Source organism: Pseudorca crassidens, chromosome 1, assembly GCF_039906515.1.
Source record: "Pseudorca crassidens isolate mPseCra1 chromosome 1, mPseCra1.hap1, whole genome shotgun sequence".
NCBI lineage: Eukaryota > Metazoa > Chordata > Mammalia > Artiodactyla > Delphinidae > Pseudorca > Pseudorca crassidens.
Window position 1 is genome coordinate 175,536,901 of NC_090296.1, and position 26,642 is coordinate 175,563,542.

Here is a 26,642-nt window from a genome sequence, read left to right on the forward strand (position 1 = left end):
TCAGGTGTACTCCGTGCTCATGAGGCTTTGATGGAGCAGGGTGACATCTAAAGTTCTGTTAGGAAATCTGAATCTGTTCAAGTATGAACGGACATCAGTTAAATGTGTTGGAAATTTATTAACTAGTGGTTGGGAAATCCAGTGGGCAGATTTTGACTGTAACACATGAAAAACGGGAACAAAACTAAACAAGACCCAGAGAAGAGATGAGAGCTAGATTCAAGGAGATGTTCGATCTAACGTCTCCTTTTGACATCTCGTCTGAATCCCTCATTAAAGCCAGAGAGCTGGAAATGGTTTTCTAGTTAAACACAGCAATCAGATTAAACAGATTAGAGGATCCGTGTATTTTTCAAGTCCAAAAACACATTACGAGGGCATTGTTTCAGAGCACGGGCACGGGGGCTTGGCGGCCCCCGACCTTTCTTTCCCGTTTCTTCCTCCAAAAACGACTCTGATTGCTCAGCGTCACCGGGCACAGCTGGACTCCACAACCCCATGTGCAGGCGATGCTTCATCTGAAATGCTGGTAGTATTTGTCAGCCTCGAAGTGTCTTGAGGCTGCTTCTGGGAGATACAAGGAGGAAACTGATAAGGAGAGCATCAGAAGGGCAGTTAATTGCCTCCAGTCTCTCGGTGCTGGGAATATTTAAAATCTATGGGATTAAAGGCAGATTAAAAACTGTGGAAGCAGGGGCCCAATAGCGCTGAAAGATCACAATCAGCAAGGGTAATGGCAGAGAAAAAATGAATGTGGCAAATAAAATGACAGATAGGAAATTCAGATCCGCTTCTAATGCTCTGAGTTCCATCTTGTAAGCACAATTCATCTACGTGTAAATCATTTTTTGGCTTCAAGCTTATCAGCCAATCGGTGAATTAAAAATGCTCTTTCCTTGGAGGATTAAAGAGGTTGATTGAAGTCAGTGTGAAAACTGGCTAATAAGTCTGGAAATGTCAGGAGGGGGCTTCAGAGGAACTCAGTGTACTCCCCCCCCCCACCTCAGTGTTATGAAACAGGAAGTTTGCAAAGCTATGAAGTTCTGTTACTTTGAGAAATGCTCTTGCATTTTCTGTGGGTGACAAAAGTGTCGGGAAGGAGTGTTTGGATTTGCAGGGTAAATGGAGGTATTTACACTTAAGACACCTAGGTAGGAAAATTTGAATGAAAACAATTGCTACTTACTTAGGGAAATCCATTCTCCAAAGGGAAGCTGTTATAAATCGGGGCCCATAAAGTTAGCAGCACTAGGTGTCTTATTTTTAAGTTGTAGCACTGTGACAAGGAGTATTTGATTTGGGGACCGTCAGTTTAATTGAAAATTTGCTGTTTATTTGGGCTCCTGGATTAAATGCACTATACTGTAAAATGTGAGTGAAAAAATTATTTCTCACTCAATTGAAATACTAGAGGTGGAGTCAGTTTCTCCTATACTAGACACTTGTTTTCTAAAACAACTTTTGTTTTCAAGTATGCGGCCATCTACAGTTTGGTTGAAATTTTCCTTAGAGGCAGTATTGATAAGGAGACCCGCGTGTTGGTTCTGGGCTTCACTGTGACTTCTGCAGAGGCGACAGCTTGGTGATCAGGAAGGTGAGATTGTTCAGGAAGGCATTCTAAATGCAGGTGTACCCTTTTCACCCCAAATGCCCAGGTGAACAGGGAACTCCAGCACAAGCACCAAACTGAGACAGGTTGTGAGTCCGAGAAACACTTCTTTTACTCTTCTATAGTTTTTCATGCTCATCTGCAGCAAGTATCAGGTAATTACTTTATGCTAGACCTTGTGTTACATCCGATAGAGAATGACCTAGAATCTTCTAACAGCATGGTGAAGTAGGTTTTATAATTCTGATTTGATAGATGACCTAGCCACTTGCTCAAAGTGACTCAGGAAGAAAAGAGAGAGATCTAGATTCCAACCCAGGTCTGTCTGACATCTAGAATCTTGACCACACAGCAATCTCACGTCCCTTATTCATTTTGAAGAACAGGTAACACACACACACACACACACACACACACACACACACACACACACACACAGCCTAATATGGAGAGGTAGTTTTTTAATATATTTATAAATCAAAGAGGTGGTCTTAAGATACAGTATTGATTGATACGGGGGTGCTAGGGCATACTTGAAGTGACAGATATGTTGTCTGATTTGAAGAGTCTTGGGAAAGTTCCTTCAGCCTTTTCCATCCTTGATTTGTAGGATGCCATCATTAACAATTTGTTTCATGGCATTAAGGTTTTCCTGTAAACTCAGCACTATTTTAAAAATCCTACTCTCTCTTGGTAAATTAACACATTCTGTTTCGATTACTTTAATACCTACACATTTGTTAGGATGGAGAAGTAGGGCCCAAAAGGATGGTGGTTTGATCTTACCCCGCCCCCCCGAAGTCACCAAGATCATCTCGGCTGGGTTTCATTCAGGACTCGAGCGACTTACTGTCTTTACTTTGACCGGGTCTTCCTTTCCTTACTTACTAAATGAGGTTACTCATATTTATTTTTCTCTCATTTCACTCTTTAACTTCCACAGAAATTCTAACAGTAGGAAGAGTCATTGGGTCCTTTGGTTTTGAGAGTGTGCATTGGGTCGGCTATTGGTTGAATCCAGTAGTGGACGGAATTTGCCTTGGCTCTTCCACACTCATGCTGGACAGATGTGGGGACACTCTTGCCTGGAACTCATGGCTCAGCTCTAATCTCTTATTCAGCATCTTGAACTGTCTTCCAAAAGTTTTCATTCTTAGTTCTAACACTTTCCCAGTCCTTACCCATACAATCTGGGAATTGATCAGTGCCATCTACGTGCAGAGGAGAACAACGAGATCAACCACTTTCTTTTCTTTTTTTTTCCTACTAACTTAATTCCTTGCCTGAATCTCTACTTCTCTATTTTTGGACTAGAATTTTGATAATTAATCTTTATTTACTTTAAAACAGTTACTGTTTTCTTCTGTTTTAAAAGCATTATGTGTTTGTTATTGAAGATTTGGAAAATTTATAAAAATATACAAAGAAAATTGAGTCCCTGCCATTCTGTGATGCAAGGCTAATCACTGTGAGCTTTTTAGGAATATATACATTTTGTTATTTATGGTCAAATAAAACTATATTTACTTTATTTTTAATAAAAGAGGAATTAATTTTTATCCAGTGTTGTTACTTAATTTTTCATGCAGTTTATCTTATTTTCTTATGCCAATAAACATTCTTCAACATTACATTTTAAAATTGTAGGTGCATAAGTGTAATGATATATGGATGAAACATACTTTGTTGAACTAATCCCTATTTATGGACACTGTTTTCTGTTTCCAATTTTTTGTTATTGTAAATAAAATACAAATGATCATCCTTTCACATTAAGCATTAATTAGTCTTTTCTAGATTTTTACAGTCAAGCTAATCATATTTATTGTAGGGAATTTAGAAAATACAAAAGGGAAACAAATTAAAAGAATCAGTCATAATTTCCATTGAACCATTCACATTCATTGTATATTCTTCCAACCCTTTTCTATAGATTTTGTGTGTGTGTGTGTGTGTGTTTATGTGTGTGTATGGTTACAAAAATGGGGGCCAGTTATTGATTCTTGATGCTATTTACAGATAACACTTTGTCATGCACTATTCTAAGTGCTTCACATAGGACAATTTATTTAATTAAATCAATTTTTAATTCAACAGTCTTATGAAGTAGTTACTCTTGTTATTCCCATTTCATAAGTGAGGAAACTGAGGCACAGAAAGGTTAATTTAGGAAGGGTAGAACCAAAATTCACCGGTAGAGTTTGGCTTTTGGATGCTAGACTCAGGTCCCTAGCTTCAGAGTGAGCCTAGGGCTAGCAGCTGGGAAAGAGAGCCTGACAGCCATGTGATTCTCTGGTGACTTGGATTTCTGGACCGATAGCTTCCAGCCTAGAAGAATGCTTTTGGTCTGCCTTCCCCATTCCCTGAGGAGAGGAGCCCTGTTACATTTACCTGTCCTGTGTTTCTTTTCCTCAGGGCTATGCTCTGCTAATCTGATGAACTAACCTGGGCTAACGAGTAGTATCTCTTGGGTAGAAACATATTTACCTGCGAAAGGGGGCTTCTAGAAACTTCTCCATTGCATAAGTATTTGTGAAACTGGAAAGTTATTTAGGGAAAGTGGATTTTTTTTTTCTGGTCTCTGAAATGGCACAATTTAACTGACAAGCCTCTCAGAAGTCTGGTTCTTGTACACACACATAGAAGATTATATTAACACATGAGGCTTCCTTTAAGACTGTCACTTTTTGAATGGCTTCTGCATTCAATTTTCTGCATAAAATTTCATGTTAGTAAGAGGAGTCAGGGATTCTCCTTAAATGAAAGTAGTATCCTAAGAGTAGAAGGGTTTATGCTTAGGAATCTTATTAGAATGTTCAAAGTTGAAAAAAGTGAAGTGAACAATCTTAGGGGCACAACGGGTGTTTCGGGACCTCAGATTATGACAACAAACAAAACAAGAAACGCTAGATTTTCTTAAAGAATAGAGCCTAGGAAATAAATGCTCTTGGCTTATCCTCCTCTACAGTGCTCGTGAGAGATTCATAATGGTCATTTCTGTTTGGCAATTTGTAAATATGAGATAGTCCTTGCTCAGACAAATAAGGAGTATTTCTCTCCAATGATGGATTTGGCCATTTTACATCATAGATAAGGCTGGTAAGCAATAAGCTCGTGGGGAAATTCAAGCAGAACTCCAGTTCCCTTTGCTCTCATTCAATTGTACCTTTGAAGGTCAGCTTTTGGAAAGATCCTGACGTTATATAAAGTCAACAAGATTACAGAATGTCCTTGTAAATTGTTCTCCCAACAACCACCACTTTGTTTTACATTGCCTTTAATTATAACCTTAGGTAGAAAGGCAGGAATTGCCAGGGCTAAGAATTCTTTTGCATTTGCATCACAAAAATCTTAAGATCTTAGGAATTTTCCATTTATTTTTTTACATTCTGGTAAGGTAGCTTCTGCCACACCCACAGGGACCAATATCGATGTTTATCTCTTTTAGTCCTGAAGGAAAAAGCCTCAACATGTACTGGTTCTCTGAGAATGGGGAAATAACATCCAAAGGACAAATTTGAGCAAAACATTTTCATTTTTTGAGGTCGGCCCGGCATTCTGCAATTCCAAGGAAAAACTCACTCATTCCAGTGAATTTATATCTGAAAGCAAAGAAAGGGGATAGAATAGGACTGGCAAAGAATACCCTCATGAAGCTGTACTCCTGCAAACTCAAATTGTTGGAGAGAGGTACTAGTTATGTCATGCAGATAGATAGCCGGTCTATCTGCTACGTAGGTTAGAGTAAGTCCTAGGTCAACCACTGTGTGAATTTCTCATCATCATCATCAACTACCAAAGACAGAGACTTTTTCTCTCCTCCACATCAGAGTACCTATCCTCATCCCTTCTCTCACTCACTAAGTGGAGAATTTCAGATTTTCAGATGCTGAGATATAACCCCACCCCACCCCGCAACACTGTATTGCCTATTCAATCAGATGCCCTGTGGTCCCAGGACGGGCTCTGACGATGGGACCTAACCAGCTGGCAGTTCCACCTAAGTACACTGCAGGCTAAGCCCCACCTGTCTGACCTTTTAAACTTGCATAGAAATCTCTCTAAGCTCTATCATCTTTTAAAAAAATTTTTATTTATTTAAATTTATTTTTGGCTGCATTGGGTCTTTGTTGCTGCACGTTGGCTTTCTCTAGTTGCGGCAAGCAGGGGCTACTCTTCGCTGTGGGGTGCGGGCTTCTCATTGCGGTGGCCTCTCTTGTTGCAGACCATGGGCTCTAGGCACGAGGGTCTCAGTAGTTGTGGCCCGTGGGCTCAGTTGTTGTGGCCCGCGGGCTCAGTAATTGTGGCTCGCAGGCTCAGTAGTTGTGGCTCACGGGCTTAGGTGCTCTGTGACATGTGGGATCTTCCCAGACCAGGGATCGAACCCGTGTCCCCTGCACTGGCAGGTGGATTCTTAACCACTGTGCCACCAGGGAAGTCCCTAAGCTCTATCATCTTTGACATTGCTATAAAAAAACCAGTTTTAGTGAAAAGATGAACCAAGCAGAATAGCAGTCTGGGATACGTGGCACAGCTATATTCTTGACCCATATTTTAAAACTTTGGATGCAACAGACATATCTAAGTAAAGTTGTGCCTTGCTGGCGAAAAGGGAAGATTAATATCCAATAAATTACTTCCCCAAGCCCTGCGTCCTGAATTTCAGTTCTTAATGTGTAATACTGTACTCCATCAAGGAAAATCAATTCATCTTCTTATTTTATTTTTCTCATTTTTTTTGATGAATGTGTTTTTATTTTCACAAATGTCTCAAAGGTCTTTGCATGTTATGAAATTTTAAATATATTATTAATATTTGATTTTTTTAAATCAAAGTCACAGAATTTTCCTCTCTGAATATGTAAAAGTAGAATAGGGTGAAGGATTATCGTTTGAGAATTATTTTGATCCAATCCTTTCTGGAGGCAGTAGAATTAATTTGACCTTTAAATGTCTACTTCAAACCTATGCGTCTCTAAAAACATAATCTGAGTTAGGTAGGGGAGAGCCAAATCTCTGCTAAAATGGGACATAATCCATACGGTAGGTACTGAATTAAGAGATAAAGTATCCTTAATTAAAAAAATTGTAACCAGATCAAAATTAGAGATAGTTCCTTCTTTCCTTTTCACAGTTCCTTCTACTTTTAGGGTCCAGTAATGAATACGTTATAGGGCTGGTTGACAGAATATGGATAGCTTTTCAATTTGAATCTTACCTCATGATCCTAGGATCTATTTTAGTTTGTCTACCATATTTCTTCATCTATTAAATGATGGAAAGTTTATTCCTTTTCACCCTTTATAGCAGTATAATGTGGTGGAAAGAACTTGAGTTTTGAAGTCAGGGATACCTGAATTTGGGGGTTATTTTTTCATCTTAATATCTGGGTAATAAAAGGAAAATTCCTTAGCGTCTCAGAGTTTTATTTTACTCACTGTAAAATGAAATAATTATATTTTGATCTCAGTTTTATTATGACGGTTTATGAGATTACGTATGTACATCACGGACATACAGTAGCTCCGTAAACATCAATTTCCTTCGCCTAATCTTCCTTCTCTTAGATCATTGCATCTGACAAGGGTTTATGATATTGAACAATAAGGCTAACACGTCTATAGCACTTACTAGGGCTTAGGTAATCTGCTAAGAGTTTGATATATTTTGTTAACTCATTCAATCCTCATAACGACCCTAAGAAACAGATGATATTATTGTCTCAGTTTTACAGTGAAGGAACGAAGTACAGAGAAGTTAAATAACAGAACTGAGGTCACAAAGCAAGGAAGCAGAGAAGCTATGGGTCTGAGCCCAGGTCGTCTGTTTCTTAGGCCCCAGATTTAGCCACTAGCCTCTGACACCAGTAACAAGCCTGGCTCACCTGACGGGGCGGGCCTGATGGTAGTTGGAAGGCCCTTTGAAAACTTTTGTCCAGCGCTACCTGAACTATTTGAACACACATAGTATTCTTGGGGAAATATGTTTGGGAAACATTACTAAATCAATTTATTTGTTGTAAACGTTTTTCAGAGTGTCTCAAGGAGGCATTTGATACACGAATGCATATTGCAAATCTCCAAGAATGTGCTCTGTGCGTGCGTGTGAAATTCAGTGATACCCCCAAATTATTTGACCGCACAAGTCTTTCAAGAAACACTTAATAACACTTCTGAGGTGCACAGTTTAATACCTATGAATACAATCCAACTGTCTCCTTTCTGGGATGGGGACGTGGACATGCACCGGTAGGATGGAACTTGCTCTCATCGCAGACAGAGATGGGGTAAGACTCAGGCCTTTGCTTTCAGATCCAGCGCTCTGGCCACGATACACCATGTAATGGTGCCCTAGGTAAGGAACCATAGTATTATTTTCCAATATTCCTGCCTCATTTATTTGGTACATTGACTTGAACGGACATGTAGCTTTACATCATAATATCTTAGTTTTTTAAAAAGCAGGCAGTGTTACTTCAAGGTGCATAATCACCGCAGCAGCTTACGATGGTGTGATTTTCCTCTCATTCCTGCTTCTGGAGCTCGTAAAAGTCAGACATCAGGCTCAGGGCTGGAACTTCGTTGGCTATCCTACTCTCAAGTGCCTAGAGATCACATCTCTAAAGCGCTCTTTAGAGAAGTGGGTCATACAAATGAAACAGCTTTGAAACATGATTCTAAAATCTCTGAAATATTTTTAACCTGACCAGACGTTTGAACATGACACTAGACTATCTAGCAAACAAAGGATGTCATTGTCATTTTAACGATAAAAGGTGAATTCTGAGTAGGGGGTGGATTGGTAAATGCAGGTAGGACAAACTACAAAGTGATATGAATAGAATGACGGTAGCTCTCATAATACTGGAAACCTAAATTCCCGAATATTAAAGAACAGTGGAACTTGATTTGAATCGGTAGCCACCATCTGCCTGTCCTTAATTTAGGGAGAAATTATTTCAAGGGAAGGACGGTACATTGAAGCCAATTTTCCAGTGCACCCTAATTCTCTGTAACGATAATGCATTTCAGTGGAGTCACTTGAGAATCTGTTGAGGATCCTTAGTGGTCAAGTGAGGTTTTGGTGATACAGGAAACTCAAAGTTTCAATGTTGGAGAATCCTGTGTTGTCATTCTAATTTCAGGAGAGTAAACACTTACATTAAAGATTGAATCAATCAATCAATTAAACCCATGAAACCAGGACACAGGAAAGATCTTGATTTCTGGAGGAGCGAATCTGAATAGGAGACGAGGATAATCCCCTGTCCCCCATTCTTCTCCCGTAATCACAGTGGGTTTACAGATGTTTCTCTGCAGCTCCAGTGGGCAACAGGTTCTGTAACCGCCTGCAAGCAAGGCTGTGCGGAGCCTGTTTAAAATGATATATTTGATATGCAAATGAAATGCAAAGGCATAAAAAGGAGCAGGCTGATAAGACTCAAGGCCAATTTCAAGTGAGGGTCACTGTGGGGGGATAAACAATGATCAAATTCATGAATTAGATTTCTGTTTACCCTGCCTTTGTCAAAACTAAATATTTATTCATTAAACCAAGCAAGGCTGGTGTGTACAGATGAGCAAATTAGCACATCAAAACCTTGGATAAGAATTCGTGGGAATCATAGGTCATGGGGAGGAACCTGGGAAAAGAAATAGACACTGGAGTTTACAGGGTTTTCTTTTTGATATTAATCAGTAATATCCAGGCGATCTGCTACATCTGAGGCAAAAACGTCACCTAACAAAATTGCTGTTAATTAGCCTGGAATAAGTTTTAGTTTCTTTTATTGGCAGGATTGATGACAGTAAATGTATAGAAAATGATGGTAGCAAATTTGTTGTAACAGCAAATTTCAACTCACCAACTCTTGTAAGAGTATAGCCAACGGACAACAGAATCTTACACAAACGTGGTGAACTTGGTGAAACTACTATCTACGGCTAGTCCCTCACTTTTACCTCCGCGGGATTTTCTTAACTGTCCAGTTCTGGAATTTCAGAGTTTGCTCTTCTGCCCGGCTTCCCCCAAACTTTAAACTTTTAGTAAGAAGTTCCGCAGATATATTTTTCCAAAGTGCCCTGGTGTACTCACAGCGGGGTGATAAAGGGTTAAGTAGGATTTACATTTTTATGGGGGACCTCACCACCACCATCTTTTCTCCATCCTCATCCCTGGCAGCCGTTACCGCATTTCTTCTGCTGCGGGCAACTCCCCTTGCTTCCCTTTACAATCATTTCAAGTTTCTTACTATTTCTTGCTCCCTATTTCCAGACTTTTCTTTTTGTGTTCCTGGTCACACACAGGCAGCTAGTAGGCAGGCCACCTCGCTCTGTGGGTTTTGATTCCTCATCAGTAAAACAAGCCTCCACTCTTGTGATTCTCAACCTTAGCTCTGCATTTAGAATCTCCGGAGAAATTCCGATTTGGGGGTTTTGGGGGTGTGGCCCAGGCATTGGTATTTTGGGGTTTTTTTAAGAAGATTTTAATGTACAGCTAGGGTCAAGCATCACTGAATTTCTAAAGCCTCACTACTCGAAGTGTAGCAAATAATTCCCCATCTCAAACAGCACTTCTAAATATTTTATATATTTATAAAATACTTAAAACATCATTATACATCTATCTTTAGTCTTTGGCAAGTCCTAAATGATGCTCAACCCCAGATCTTTCCTTTATCCAACTATTAGGCCAATTAACTACAAATTCCCCCAAAATCCCCTTTTGGGAAATTATAAAATTTATCGTTATTTCTATTTTTTTCCAGAGTACTTTTAGGAGTTCTAACTCACCTTCAGTTTATTCTTCTGTGCTATGTGATCCTAGAGAGAAAAGGATTTGGGTGGCTGAGGCCAAGAAAGAAATAGTAAAAGAGAGAAAAGTTTGTACTCTTATACGTTCTTAGAGAAAAGTAGTGTTTGAACATTAAAGCTCTCCAGGCTGTGGAGATGTAAAAACTGCATGCATATGTGGAGCTGTTATAATTCTGACAACCGAGGAGAAAAACACACAGCTTTGCACACATTTTCTGAGATTAAGAGAGTGGGGGGCTTTTATAGTCGCTTTCGTATACCTGACTAGGACCCTGGGTCCTGGAATAAAAAGTATAAATGAGGGTTGAAAACGGTTTCTCTTTTTACTCTTATCAGAGCTGAGAATGATTGAGAACCAACTTTTTCACGTTTTGATAACTCGCTGCCTAGGTGTTATAAATAGAGGGGAGAAAAGGTAGGTTATGACTCAAGTCAACATTTAAATCTTAATCTCACAGGCTTAGATCAGTTTTATGTGGGGTCTGGGACTTGAATTGAAATGAGTATTCCTCGTTAGGGAGCGGTGGTGATCTCTAAGAGACAGGCTTCCAAACGTAAACCTAAGTGGCTTTGTGGTTTGGGCCTGTGGTTACGCAGAAAAAAAAAAAAAAGCTCCCCCCCAGCCCATGTATTTACTTCCTGATCCCTGGAACCTGTGAACATGGCCAAAGAATGAATGTGACCTTCTATTGCAAAGGATGTGATTAAGTGAAGGATCTTGAGAGGAGGAGTTTATACCGGATGAGCCAGGTGAGCTCTAAATGCAATCACGTGTTTCTTTTTTTAAAAAAATTTTTTGTTTTATGTTGGATTGTAGTTGATTAACAATGTTGTGTTAGTTTCAGGTGTACAACAAAGTGATTCAGTTATACATATACATGTATCTATTCTTTTTCAAATTCTTTTCCCAACTAGGTTGTTAACAGAATGTTGAGCAGAGCTCTCTGTGCTATACAGTAGGTCCTGGTTGGTTATCCATTTTAAATATAGCCGTGTGTACATGTCAGTCCCAAACTCCCTAACTATCCCTTCCCCTTCCCTTCTCCCCTGGTAACCATAAGTTCCTTCTCTAAGTCTGTGAGTCTGTTTCTGTTTTGTAAATAAGTTCATTTGTATCATTTTTTTGTTTTTTTTAGATTCCACGTATAAGCGATATCATACAATATTTCTCTTCCTCTGTCTGACTTACTTAACTCAGTATGACAAACTTTAGGTCCATCCATGTTGCTGCAGCCACTGTGGAGAACAGTATGGAGGTTCTTTAAGAAGCTAAAAATAGAGCTACCATATGATCCTGCAATCCCACTCCTGGGCGTGTGTCCAGAGAAAAACCTGGTCCAAAAGGATACATGCACCCAAATCGTGTGTTTCTTTATGACAGAAGCAGGGAAAGATGAGATGGAGACCCACACAGATGAGAAAGCAACGTGGAGATGGAGGTGGAGATTCCACAGAGCCCTACCTAGGCCAGTGCATTAGTTTGCTAAAGCTGCCATAACAAAATAGCTCGGACTGAGTGGTTTAAACCACAGAAATGTCCTGTCTCACAGTTCTGGAGACTGGAAGTCCAACATGAAGCTGCCAGCAGGGGTTGGCTCCTTCAGAGCAGGGCTGTGAGGGAAAGATGGCTTCCAGGCCTTTCTCCTTGGCTTGTAGACGGCTGTCTTCTCCAGTGTCTCTTCACATTGTCTTCCCTCCATGCCTGTCTGCCTTTGTGTCCACGCTTTCCCTTTATAGAAGGACACTAGTCATATTGGATTAGAAGGACACTAGTCATATTGGATTAGGGCTGTCCTTAATGACCTCACTTTAACTTGACGACCCATGTAAAGACCCTCTCTACTCTCTGAGATTCCAGGGGTTAGGACTTTTTTTTTTTTTTTTTTTTTTTTTTTTTTTTTGCGGTACGCGGGCCTCTCACTGCTGTGGCCTCTCCCGTTGCGGAGCACAGGCTCCGGACCCGCAGGCTCAGCGGCCATGGCTCATGGGCCCATCCGCTCCGCTGTATGTGGGATCCTCCCGGACCGGGGCACGAACCCGTGTCCCCTGCATCGGCAGACGGACTCTCAACCACCGTGCCACCAGGGAAGCCCTAGGAGTTAGGACTTTAAGATATCTTTTTTCTGGGGAGGGAGGGACACAGATCAACCATAACACCTGGTACCTGGAGAAGCCTTAGAAAGACAGTCCCTGTTGACCTCTTTGCTCATCTTCTTGCCCGTGTCTGTACATACCGCCTCCTATTGTCTGTCATCTCACTTCTCCCTCTGCCTCCAGTGGAGCTAGAGTCATCGAGGCCATAGATAGACTGCATCAGACGGCTCATGCTCAACTGGATGCATTAATTGTAAATGTCTGCTGGAGGTCTTAGGTCTTGTTTCCTTGATGATTTAAATCATTCTGGAGAGGCAGTGAAGACTGATGATTTGGGGAGGGAGTATTTGCTGGATGTTGGTGAAGCAATATATCTACATTTTAGGAATATGGCAGTGAGGATCAAATGAGAAAATCTGTCTAATCAAGGCTTCATATTCAGCAAGAGTGAGAAGACTGGCTAGAGGTATGGGGTAAAGAGCCCATTTCAATTTGATAAAAACTTCCACTTTCCCCAGAACTAGAATAAAGTAAGGATGCAGCGTTCTCAGTTGTATCCTCCTGGTAATCCCAATGTTTATCATTCATTATGCAATATTTTTCTATACGGTGCCTTGAGGTCCTTAGAGGATTTTCAGTCTAAAAACTGAATGAATAATAACTGATTTTTTAAAAATGCAAGGCTAGTTTGGAATGGAGAGGCATTGAAGCTAGAATGTGGCAAAGAAAAAAAACACAGGTAGGGAAAGAAAATCTGACACAGAGATGGAGTATGTGGTTACTTCCTGCTACTGGAGGGGCTTTATTGATCAACGATATCACTCACCTTCATGGGCCGGTGTTAAAATCCCCCAGCGCTAAAGTGTCCCACTGGAGGTTCATTTGGGTTGGGTTTGGCAGAGTGAAAAGCCCATAAGCTGTAGAGAAAGAGTCAGACAGACTTGGGCTGGAATCCTGAAACTAGCATTTATTAGCTTTGCGATCTTAGGGGATTTATTTAACCTCTAAAAAGGGATATTTTAGGCTTACAGAAAAAGGTTGTTGTGAGGATTAGATGAAACAATCCTTGTGAAAACAGCTCTACGAGTGTCTGTCACACAGTGGGGTATTTGTGTATCTGTATATCTTCTCCACTCTCCACCAAGAGGTGGTCAGCGGGTTCCAAGATGTTTTAAACTCCAAACATTCTAGAGGAAGTGATGTATTACAGCACAGATACCTTCATCTTAGTCTGAAATAACCTTGGATTGTTAAATTGTTTTCTTTCCTTATGAGTGGAAACGGTTGGAATAATATGAAAGCATCAGAGGGTGAAGTGGGGCAGGGGCGGGAAGGTGTGAGGGGGTGACTTGGGTGCTGGAATGGAAAGTAGGACTCATTTGGGTTAAAAGCATAAGGAAAAGATCTTGGGACCTGGAGGAAAATATCTTTTATATTTTTCTTTTGGAACAGACTGGTCTTATCACTTAGAGTCCTATGATGTTATTTCTAAGTGGGTTGTTGCCTCAATTTGCTTAATGAAGTGTACAGAAAAGTGAAATTATGAATTTTATTAGAAATGATGATTTGGGTAAATAAGGAATAATTTCCATTCAGCTATAGTCAAATCAAACTTGACTGAAAAACTAAGTGATCTAATTTGGGACTAGTTTAAATGTGTTCAAAGTGCCTAGTAGACACCTAGAAGCATAAGACCTGCAACACGATTTTGTCTTTGTCTGTTTGGGTTGTCATAACAATATCATTGACTGAGTAGTTTAAACAACAAGTATTTATTTCTCACAGTTCTGGAGGCTGGGAAGTCCAAGATCAAGGCACCGGCAGATTCTGTGTCTGGTGAGGACCCACCTCCTGGTTCATAGACAGCCATGTTCTTGCTGTGTCCTCACATGGTGGAAGGTTGGGAGGGAGCTCCCTGGGGTCCCTTTTATGAGGGCACTAGTCCCATTCACAAGGGCTCCACCCGCATGACCTCATCACCTCCCAACCATCACACCTACCAGCCATCACACTGGGGGTTAGGATTTCAACATATAAAGTTCAGGGCAATACAAACATTCAGTGAAAAGCAGATAACAAATGAGCAGATTGGATCATCTTGGTCTTACTGAATCCATCCACAGTTGTGACAGCTTAGTCTCAGATTGCTGTGTGTCACTAATATTAATGTATATGTTAGCTTTTCTATTCTCAAGGCCATGCTATTTGCTTAAGTAACAAATAAAAGTAAGGCCTGACCAAAGCTTTTATGATACAGAAATATGATTTTTGAGCCTGCTTCCTTAAATTTGAGCAGAACAGATATGCATGCATATAGTTTTCTCAAAATCTAGATCTTCTGCACAGATACTTTTTTGAGAACAGAAAACTTAAAACTTTATTGCTTTATTGTGGGGTATCATTGAAATAAGCATTTAATAATTGACAGAGGCTGATGGTGTAGAAGTGACTAGGAAATGATTGTGTTCCACATTTCCGATCCACATGGGATGTCTACTGTCAGCGTGGCCATCATCCTGTTAAACAATGTCAGGCAGCACCACGTACAAAGGACGTTTGGGCTGAAAGGCATGGCCCCAGCTGGAGAAGACAAAGTACTAAATAAACCCACTTGACCCACCATTCGGTGCTCATCCTGGCTGTCTCTGTTCTGCAAGGGAAGGAGAAAATATATTCATGGAAAGACCAGGAAAACTAGGTTCCCACTTGATAGGCAGAGGAGGAAACAGAATCAAGGTCAGGTTCTCTAAAGACATCGAGGTAACTCCTTTCCAAATCATCTTAGTGAGTTTATACTCAGCTTTCATCTTCATGCTTCAAGATGCAGTTTGAATAGGATATTTGATAGGTTGATTTTCTGAGGGAGTAAGCCATCCAGATGATTCTTTTTTGGCCATGGATGGTTGACTCCTAGGTGTTACCTCCCATCTCCACATTTCATTTCAGGTATTTAATCCAAGACTGACTCCGTTAAAAGTATCAATTACCTAGGGGAATTTCCTAAAGCTCTTTTGGGTTCTTTAATTCCAGGATTGGCCAGGAATGAATTTATTTATCTAGGAATGCTAAATATAGTGGCTTAGTATTAAGTGACAGACATCAGAAGCAGTTTACTTTGAGATTATCAGCTGTTTATTATAACTGGGAAAGTAATGAGAGAAACTTCAAATGTCTCCAGGAAGATTTTCTTGTGGATTTTCTTTTTCTTCTCTACATGCAGACCTAGTAAGACTGCATTGCACGTCTCAGTCCTCAAGGTTCCAAAAATATTTTTGGATCTTGGACTTCTAGCCTCCAGAACCATGACAAAGTAAATGTTTGTTATTTAACTTATCCAGTCTGTGATACTTTGTTATGGCAGCCCTAGCAAATAAATACACTTGCTGATAAAAATAAAAATGTAATGAATAAATAACGGTATGTATGGCAGATTTTGGCTTCAAACTTACTTTCATTTCAGTCTACTAGTGAGGTTGTGTTTTGTACCTCGAAATTTTTTAGTGGATTTTTATATTGACCCCAAATAATTTGAGGATAGTGCACTAAAAGCTCAGCTTAGTTCAGTTCAGAGCAACGGTGATAGAAGAAAAATGGCTCAAGGTGAGCTTGGAGCAGTCAGCAGGCACTAGATCCCAAGGGCCATGTTGAAAATTTATTTTCAAATGCAAGGCTGTTCCAGCATTGTGATTAAGGAAGTGACATCATCCAATTTAAGCTTTATCAAATTATACTGGTTGCTGTGATGGGGTAAATTGGATGTGTCAAGAATGGAGGCAAGAAGACAATCACGAAGCTATCGCCGTTGTGGAAGATGACAAGATGGTAGGTTAATGTAGGATGGTGACAGTGGAGAAGGGGGCAAATTGCAAATGTATTTTGGAGGCAGAATGGACAAGAGTTGGTAGGGAATTGGATGAGCAAGTTAAAAAGGGTAGATGTCAGGGATGACTACCAGGTTTTGGGAACAAGGAAATGTATGGATGGAATTGCTATTTACTTAGATGAAGAAGACAGGCAGAAGGGGCGTGAAGAGAATGAGTTCAGATCTGCATCTCTTAAATTTAAAATACTATTGATACAAGACATCTAATAAATGGAGCTGCCAAGCATGTGTTTGGATACATGAATCTGAACCTCGGAAAAGAGGTCCAAGTTAGAAGTCAAGATTTGAGAGACACCGATACATAAGAGAGTTTCGAGGTCATGGGAGCTGATGAGATTTCACCAGAGGAAATGTCAATTTAGAGAAAGCTTAAGACACGATTTGATGTGGAAAAGTAATGGCTAATTGCCATTATTTTTGGCTGCCAGGCACCTAAACCATCATTGTGCTATACTAGCCACAGTGACCAGTGCTTGTTTTCCTGCCGAAGTTTCCTGCCTCTAAGAACCAGTCAGTCCTTTGGGATGATTTCTGGTATTTGTCTTAGTTCCATACTTCTGAGCCTCCCTCCGATTCTACAAGCTACTCATAATACTTAATTTGAATTATTTGTCATCCATCTTTGGCTATAGCTGCTTGTAGCTCAGCGCTCTAACTGATTTAGGGAAGGAGAAACTAGCAAGGTACTGAAAATAAAAAAATTTAGAAATGAAAAGAAAATTCTACTACTGGCTACAAATGTAAGAGGAAACCATGAAAGTAGAAGTCACATAAAACCGAATCATAAGGGGCCAAGAGTGTGAAAAGTTGCTGAGAAGTCAAGTAAAATGAAAACCATTGTCTATCGGAGTTTATTAATATAGTAACAATTCATGACCTTAGCAAGAGAAGTTTTAGGTTAACTGGAGGCATGGAAGATGAGCATGTTAAGAAAGTTTATATGGACTGTTTTGAGACATTCGGCTGTGAAGGGGAGGAGGGAGCCAGGGCAGGAGCCTGAGAAGGAGATGGGATCAGGATTTGGCATTTTTGAGATGGAAGGTGTTAGAGTAAACTTAACTTTGGCTTATGGCAACGTCCCATAAACACTGTGAATGAATGGGTGGGTGGATGAATGAGCTGAGTATTGAAGGGTAAGGAGGAACTAGATGGGAAGATGAGATTAGGAGAGACTTTCTAAAGAGAGAACACACAAGAGTAAAATTACAGAGACCTGGTAGGATGAGGGTAAATTCCCTCCACCAAGGTTGCTCACTTATTTATGTTTTCCTAGTGCTGCATATAGCTTTTGTCTCCTGAACACGTTTATTATAAACCTAACAGATACAACACGTTCATAATAGGAGAAATATGTAAAATAATAATATAATTTCAATGTTTTCAATGTACACATAGATCAAAATGATGGCGAGTAACATTTTCATATTTGTAACTGACATTTGCCCATATGCTTAGAGTTTACAGAGAAATCTTTCCATATGTTATCTTATTTGAGCTGTGCCACAAATGTGGAGAAAAAGAATAAGAAAGGTCTTAGTTTAGGTTCTTCTACCCTGAAATATGGACTTGTATGGGATGGGACAGGATAAGAAAAAGGCCATAAAAGACTACTTCTGAGCTGTCCTACCAGAGACCTGGGAGGCTGGGCATTTATGCAGTGACCCCTGTGCCCCACTGGTTCAGGACTGCCAGGGAGAAGCCCGGGTGGGATGGTAATTGCCCCGTACTTTTAGATTGGGCTGGTGCACGTACACAGTGCTTTCCAAGGTCCTCAGAGAAAGCCAAGAGGCAGAAAAGCTGCAGACACCAGCGCCTGTGCCCCAGGTGGGACACCTTGAAACGTGCCTATGGGAAGGAAATCCAGAGAAGAGAGGAGATATGTGTACATAGAGCTGATTCATTTTGCTGCACAGTAGAAACTAAACAACCGTGTAAATCAACTATACTCCAACAAAAATTAATTAAAAAAAAAGAAAGAAACGTGCCTACAACTGCCCATCACAGCTATGCTAACGGGCCTCAGGAATTAGCACGACAAACACCTGTTCCAGGTCCAAGTCTCATCCTCCCCAATTTCAAGATTGAGAAGATTGATGCTCAGAAAGGACCATGACTTTCTCAAGATCACACAGGAAGACGGGATTCCAGTTTAGGTTTATCTCACTCCAAAAGCTACGTTGTCTCAAAGCCGTCACGGAGAATCCACACAGGTCAACATATCTTACTGCATTTAGTAAGGTTGCCAAGTATATGTACCATTCCCCTAGAAACATCATAAACAGTGTGGTGGGACTGATGTTTCACTCCAGATCAGATCACATGACGTGGAATCTGAACACAGGATCTACTGGCATTTTGGGAAACATACATATACACAAATATATTTCTTTTTTCCACTTTCATCCTCTTTGGGAAAACCTAGAGACTCCTGATTGCCTCACTTCAAGTCAAGAGACTGTGGAGTGAGAAAGCCCTTTTTCTGAGACCCCTAAGTCTGTTGAGAGCCTATCGTGAAGGCATCATTTCATCTGCTGGGCTCCATGGGCGATGTCTCAGGAAAAGTCTGACTTTCCAGAGATCTCCTGCCTGAAAGATCTCTCTTTCCAGGGATCTCTGCCAGAGATCAGACTTTCCTGATCTCCTTCTCAGTGTGAAGGGGTTTCCAGCTCTCTAACAAACCTCTGGACCTATTTCTAAAGGAGACTTGGTTTGCATACTAAGGGTCCTTGGGGATTTGGTGAGGGTATCGTCCTGAGCACGTGCTGTGGTTGCTAGTGCAAATGAAAGAACTAGTTTGTTTGTGTCTTAATTATCTCTTCTAACAAGATCTACCCAGCAGTATTGCTCCACATGGCTTGAAAGAATTTAATTAAACAAACAAACAAACAAGAAAAACAGCCATGCCTTTGTTGTTGTAAGTTGCTGGAATGACATCAGACTATGATTATGCCAGTGTGTAGAGATTTTTTTCTTTTTCTTATTCTCCTGAAGAAACTGCTCTTAAGACTAAGGACATAAACACTTAGGGTCACAACACATTTGTTTATGTATTTATTCTGGATTCTATGCAGGGTCTCCCTCTTTCCAATGGACCAGAAGATTGCAGCTTCCAAGAGATTGGCACCCTTCTATCCCATGAAAAGGCCTAGAACTCTGTAGGCTAACTGAAATAGAATGAAAGGATTTCTGTAGAACATGAGTGCATTTTTAGTTCTCCAGAAAAGCCACATAGAAATAACAGAAGATGGCTGTAGTAGCACAAAATGTCAGCTCTGGGAATAGTTTTGAGACCAGCTGGTATAGCTATTGAAAGGTACAAGGGAAGGGACCAACCAAGAGTGGTTAAGTGGCCGAGTGGATTTCCTTGGCTAATAATGGCGTGAGACTTTATTCACAAAGGAATACATTGTTGTTTTCAGAAAGGGAATATTTCTACTGTAGAAACATGATTATATATAGACAAGCAATACTTGAAGATTCCTCAGACACTCATAGCATTGAAGTCCCTAGAAGACCTTACAGTTAGACTCTTCCTCTTTTTGTCTCATTTCCTTTCATCTCTTCTTCTCACGCTGTCAGAGGCTTGCCAGAGGAAGAGAGAGTAGATGAAATTGAAAGCAGACACTGATGGTCCTGAGCAGTTTAGATAAAGTACCTGCTGCAGTGGAGAGTCTCAATTTTTAAGAAGCTACCCAACCTAACAGATTTCTATGAAACACATGCTGTGTGCAGCCCACCATCCAGAAGCTTTGTGGGTATAAAAAAAAATGAATACGGCATTGTTCCTGCCTACCTTCAAGGCACTTACAATCTGGTTGGCTCCATGGGCAAAGTAGTGTATATTTTTAAAATACAAATGTCTTTTGGAGGTATTTTTCTTACTTGAGAAACAGGAGACACGGAGGTGGGACAGAAAAGTTCATCTCTCTTTCAGTTTCAAACTCTCCATTGTAAAGGTTTGGGTGGTATTTAAAAGTCAGAAAAAAAGAGCAAACATTGCTCTTAGATATTTCTCTTAGTTACTCATTTTGTATGTGATTCTTTTCTGCATCACCCCACCCTAGAAGCCAATATATGGATAACCATTTATTTACAGTAATAGATTTATTTTTTCTGCGTTGAGGAAATGTGTTTGCAGGTTACTTATTACTGAGACTTCAGAACTGATAAAGAGGTATTGATATGTTCAATAACTTTGTTATTCCTTCATTCACCAGATATTTATAACCTACAATGTTTTAAGTCATAGGGAACAAAACAACCAAACTCTGCTCTCATGGAACTTATATTTTATGACCAATTCTCTCTAGAGAATAGAACAATGGAACATTATAGAACAATGGAACTATTAATTAAACCTCTTAATTACAGGAGAAATATACTGTTGCCTATGCGATGCTATCTGAAGAGTGCTTTTAAATTCCTTACTTAAAAATCCCTTTCCATTGCCCCTGTAGAGATGCCCTAAATTCCACCAGCTTTGCTCCTTACAAAACACAAACATCTTTGAGACAGACAACCATTTAAGACGTAGTGACTGTCAGCAAATCAGTAGAAACCTAGTGGATCCTTTCTAACTTCATAGGTGGCTCTCAATGAATCAAGTGGGTAGCAGGTTGGTTTTGACTGAAGGATGGTGTCAGTTGGTAAGGAAGGCGAAAGGATTAACTCTTACATTCATGATTCAGGATCATGGGCTTCAGGAGGGGAAGACAGAGAGTGCAGAGCATCCGGAGAAGGGCACCAAAGATGAACTCATACATTCACTGCTTTGTTTTTGGTTGACCTTGATCCCCTCATGCTTTTCTGTCAGACCTCTCAGTCACTGTTCGTTTAGATGGCATAGAGATTTGCTGCAGATCACTGAGAAGAAACCTCCACTGCCTGGTTGACCTAAAGTTATAGTTAGAAGAATGACTTATTACTGCATGTGACAAAATACCTTCTGCCTTGTCCTCAAAATAAATGTTCAAATACTGACTCATTTGCAGTTTTCCAGAACGATCATATTTAGATTTTTTGCTCTAATTATTTAATCTAGCATCATTTTTGCTTTGACTGTGGGATACAGTCTTGAAGTACAAAATCCCAGAGTCTGTGGGATATAATTCTTTACCCTTCAGAAAGGTCAATCACGGGAAGCTTTTCAAAATTTCAATCATCCAAAACATGGATCCTCCAATGACTATCCCACTTTCCCAGTTTGAAGCTGGAGAATTATTATTATTTTTTAAGCAGACTGTGTCTGTCCCCCTGGAAGCACAGGTTTCTAATTGAAATGTTGACACGACCTTAAAAGTATCATAGCGTGAGTGGTGTTGTTCTAATAAATCTCATCCCTAATCCTTGGAGAGAACCTTAAGCAGAGATTCACTCTCTGTATCAGGTTTCATTCACTGAAAGACTTCTGAAGATAAAGCTCATAAACTATGAAGGGACAGATACAATGTGGGCTAAAGGGTTAAAGGGCGCAGAACGCTCAGTAATTCTCAGAAATGGGAAACAGATGTTGTTTGACATTTTGAAGCAGTTTCCTTCTTCTTTGCACACTTTTCTGCTATCACGGTTTTCAAAGCAAAGATGTATGGCTGTAAATGAGAATTGCTTTGCAATGAGCTTCCTGCTTCGAGAACAGAGGGACCTAATATTAAGACTAATTTTTATTTAATATAGTGTCTTTTCACGTAACGGAATCACAAATTGCATTGGAAAAAGGAACGGCATTTGTACCATTTATCAGGAAACCTCAGGAATTAAATAACACCTCATGAAAATGAGTAAATATAATTGGAAAGAAACACTACCTGAGCCTGGAACTCTCCTACATATTAATTTTTGTTGCTCGGGGAACTGCCCTGATTTACACTGACTTCTGGTGACTTCTATACAGATAAACACCTGCAGCTTCAGCCTTGCAGGTGCAAATAAGAAATCAGGACTTGGTATTATGTTTACAGAAAGAGGAGAGAAGAATCATGGTAACAGTAAATGATTAGCACAGGAGACTCTGGGAGGCAAGATCCAAAATGAAACAGTGGGCAGATAAACCCTCAGCTGAGCCATGGGCTCCCCCAGATGGAAGCTGGGAAAGTATGGGAGACTTTGTATCACCAGAGTGATTTCCTGGATGGCAGGGAGGGACCAGATTGAGGGGAAACACTGAATGAACAAAAAGAGAAGCGACAGTACTGGAATTTTATAAGGTGCAGAAAGTAAACCTCGTCTCTATTTAATTTGTATCTCTGCTACCAGTTGTGATATCTATTTTGGCTTATGAGATGTAAAGCATGAACGATTGCTACTTTGGCTCTTTCTGTGTGCTGGGGAGATGTCTGTTGGTTCCAGAGGGGTGTCAGATCAGAGGGAAAGTTAACGAGATGGACTGAACTGCGTGAGGCGTTGACAGCTTGTTCTGGATGTGTTCCCATGGCCACGGGACACCGTACTTACGCAAAAGGTGTGAATTTTCTGTGCTTATAAAGTCCAGTGTGTAATTACTTTTACTATGCAACATTTAATATTTAGGGAACTAATACAATAAATAAAGCAACAATATGAGCAATAGTATATATTTAATAGATAAATGTAGCTAACTATTTGACTAAAGCTACTATGGCAGGTGGGTATATATATAATGGAATATTACTCAACCATAAAGAAGAATGAAATAATGCCACTTGCAGCAGCATGGATGGACTTAGAGATTATCATACTGAGGAAAGTAAGTCAGAGAAAGAAAAATATCATATGATATCACTTATATGTGGAATCTAAAAAATGATGTAAATGAACTTATTTACAAAATGGAAATAGACTCACAGACTTCGAAAACAAACTTATGGTTACCAAAGAGGAAGGGAGGGAGGGATAAATTAGGAGTTTGGGGTTAAAATATACACACTGTTATATATAAAATAGATAATCAACAAGGACCTACTGTATAGCACAGGTAACTATATTCAATATCTTTTAATAACCTATAATGAAAAAGAATATATATACTCATATATATACATATATATATAACTGATTCATTTTGCTCTACACCTGAAAATATCACAACATTGTAAATCAACTATACTTCAATATAAAAGAAGGGAATTTTATGCCTTGTAATCACCATTAGCTGTCCCAGTGCCTTGTATGTAAGTCAACATCAATAAATGTTTGATAATGTTGCTAATAACATTTGTAATGAAATGAATCGTCAGTAAATATAGAAAAATATAATATATGTGAAGTTCCCATTTATGCCAAACACACCATGGAAACTTATGGCTTAGGAGGGCAAGCAGCATGTGTCAAATCTTTGGACGCACTGCTGTGCTTCCCAAGACAATCATCTTACTTCTCTGGGCTCACCGTCAGGAGTTCATGTACAACAGCTACATGGGGCTCCAGGGCTCAAAGCAGAGCCAATAAGCATGGAAATGATATTACAATTTTCTCTAAGATGAAAACAAATGCCTTTGTCTTCATGGCATGAAAACATACTACTCCTACCTAGAGCCTTGTAGGATAAGGGTCTGAACACTCTTAACAGAGTGGTTTATGCCATGACCTTTCTTCACGCCATTGTCTTTGTCATTCGAGTTCTATCAGTTGCCAGAATTTTGGTTTCTACAAGTTGGTAATGCTGCCTCGAGGTTTCTTGTGGCCTAATGAGAATGAAGTAACATGGAAGATGTTACTGCTCCAAGGGGAGGAATGCCACCTCCACAGGGCTATTCTCAGGCGTGTTTGGAGAGGCCAGGGAAACCGCTGAGGTTGGGTCTCCACCAGTAAGAGAATCCAAAGGCATATCCCTGCAATAGGGGCCAAGAAACCTAAAAACCATCATATAGAGTATTCATTGGTATTACTGCTACTTCTTTATTAAGGCTTCAGACTACTGCCCTTGCTTTTAGGTTTATGTATCAAACACTTGATAGCACACACCGTCCCCCCCTCCCGCCAAAGATATGGTTAAACAATAAGGTTTTATGTTCTCACCTGAGAAATGGGCATTCTTGGTGGTGTACATCCCTGGTTATCTGCCTCCGTCAACTTAATACTTGTGATTATTGATGTGGAAAGCACACCATTGTGCTGTGGAGAGATTCTTGAATTGTAAGGAATCAGGAGATAGAGTTCAAATTCCACAGTCTGTCATCTCTGTGGTCCTAAGTCCAATGAATTCACCTCTCTGGGTTTAGGTCTACAACATGTGAAAGGTGGATTAGATGAACTACAACAGGGGTCCCCAACCCCCAGGCCACAGACCGGCAGCTGTCCATGGCCTGTTAGGAACTGGGCTGCACAGCAGGAGGTGAGCAGCGGGCGAGCAAGCGAAGTTTCATCTGTATTCACAGCCGCTCCCCATCTCTCATATTACTGCCTGAGCTCTGCCTTCTGTCAGCATTATGGGGAGTTGTATAATTACTTCATTATATATTACAATGTAATAATAATAGAAATAAAGCACACAATAAATGTAATGTGCTCGAATCATTCTGAAACCATCCCCTCCCCACTCTCCCCAGTCCGTGGAAAAATTGTCTTCCATGAAACTGGTCCCTGGTGCCATAAATGTTGGGGACTGCTGAACTACAAGATCCTTGACAGCCCCAAAATTCTTGATTATTATAATTTTAATGTGAGAATTGCCCACTGGCTATTACTGATACGCAGGCAATGGAAAACAATCCATCAGAGCAAGGATTATTGAAGAGCTCTTTTCTCTGCAGCGACTTGTCTCAGTGGATTACACAATGTTCAATAAGAACTTCAGTGCCTTTTATTACCACGATACCTCTTCTGCCAGAAGATGCTTTTGCCCCAAGAAAGCCTCATGGCTTGTTCCTTCACCTCCAGGTTTCTGCCCAAATGTTACCTTCTGGAGAAGTCTTTCCTAACCCTCCTATGTGAGTTGAAACTCATTCTCACCTCAGTACTTCCTGTCCCCTTTCTCTGCTCTATTATTTTTTTCTCCATCATACTATCACCATCTGACATTCTGTATCAGCCAGGATCCCTTCAAGAGACAGAAACCACATAATTAAATTAACAGAGAGAATGTAATATAAAAGAATCTTAACCAAGCATTAGAAAACTGAAAAGAAAAAAAAAAGGAACTGAAGTTTCACAGTGATGGTAACCATAGGAAGCAGCTAGGGCTGTGTTTTGGGGTTGAATTGTGTCTTCCCTAAAATTCATATGTTGAAGTCCTAAATCCCAGTACCTCTGAATGTGGCTGTATTTAGAGATGGGGTCTTCAAAGAGACAATTAAATTAAAATGGCATCATCAAGGTGGACCCTAATCCAATAGGTCTGATGTGAGGACACAGGAGGGGACGGATGTCTACAAGACAAGGAGAGAGGCCTCAGGAGAAACAACTCTGTCCACACCTTGATCTTGGACGTCCAGCCTCCAGAACTGGGAGAAAATAAATTTATGTGTGTAAGCCTCTAAGTCTAGGGCACTTTGTATGGCAGCCCGAGTGGACTGATACAGGCTGGAAGAACAACAGGAGGAGGTTGAAGTTATTAAAATTTAGAGGCATGGAGGTGGGGTTCCCTTGGCTGAAATTCCATCTTCTGAAGAAGGGGTATTGCCTCTCTGGGGTGGGCATACCTCAAGCAGTGCCCCTTCCCCAGAGTGAGGGGTACAGTGAAGCTGGTTCTTGCAGTGTGGAAAACCTGCAAATTGGAACCACTGGCTGCTTCTGGAATCAACTGTTGCTTTGAGGGTGCAGAGCCATAGCAGGGGCATTGATGGCAGGAGAGAGGAAGCAAATGGGAAGCAGCAGTTTCCATCTTCCTGCCCAACCACTGCAGGCTCCCTCCAGTGCCCTCTGTTGGCCGAACTTAGTAGAGCATCTGGCCAAGCCCAGAAAGACTGCAGGGTCCCAGCCCCATCATGGTAAAGTGGCGTATAGAAGCGGAAAGATGATAACTTAATAAAGCTTGCAACTCTCTTTTCTGTCTCCCCCACTAGCAATAAACTCCATAAAGACATGAATTTTGTTTTATTTCTGGATCCCAAAGACTGAGGAGAACCTGGAATATAGTAGGTACCTACTAAATGTGTATTGAATGAATGAATAAATGAATGAATATCTTCTAAATTCTGGAAGGCACTTTGGAGGAAAAAAAGTGCAACATCTTACCAATGAGAAAACAGAGGCTCATAGAAGCTAAATAATTTTGGAACTGAGTAAGGATTCTATAGCCACAACTTTCTTCCATCAGTCAAGTAAGCAT

The 26,642-nt window shown here is 40.3% G+C and overlaps 2 long non-coding RNA genes across 3 annotated transcripts in view; both read right to left on the reverse strand.

The window, feature by feature from the left end:
- Nucleotides 1-274: 274 nt before the first annotated feature.
- Nucleotides 275-24,501, reverse strand: LOC137204426 (uncharacterized). 2 transcript variants are annotated; one of them, XR_010933624.1, is made up of 4 exons: nt 24,392-24,501; nt 10,402-10,431; nt 7,856-7,959; nt 275-567 (listed from the first exon to the last, which is right to left on the reverse strand). It is a non-coding gene; the product is annotated as an uncharacterized lncRNA (long non-coding RNA). The 2 variants fall into 2 exon arrangements; XR_010933631.1 differs by lacking the exon at nt 10,402-10,431.
- Nucleotides 24,502-25,323: 822 nt separating this feature from the next.
- The window catches only part of LOC137204473 (uncharacterized), a 52,522-nt gene continuing 51,203 nt past the window's right edge, over nt 25,324-26,642 (reverse strand). Inside the window, exon 3 of the long non-coding RNA XR_010933649.1 lies at nt 25,324-25,412. This is a non-coding gene — a long non-coding RNA (uncharacterized lncRNA). The remainder of the gene's footprint in view (nt 25,413-26,642) is intronic.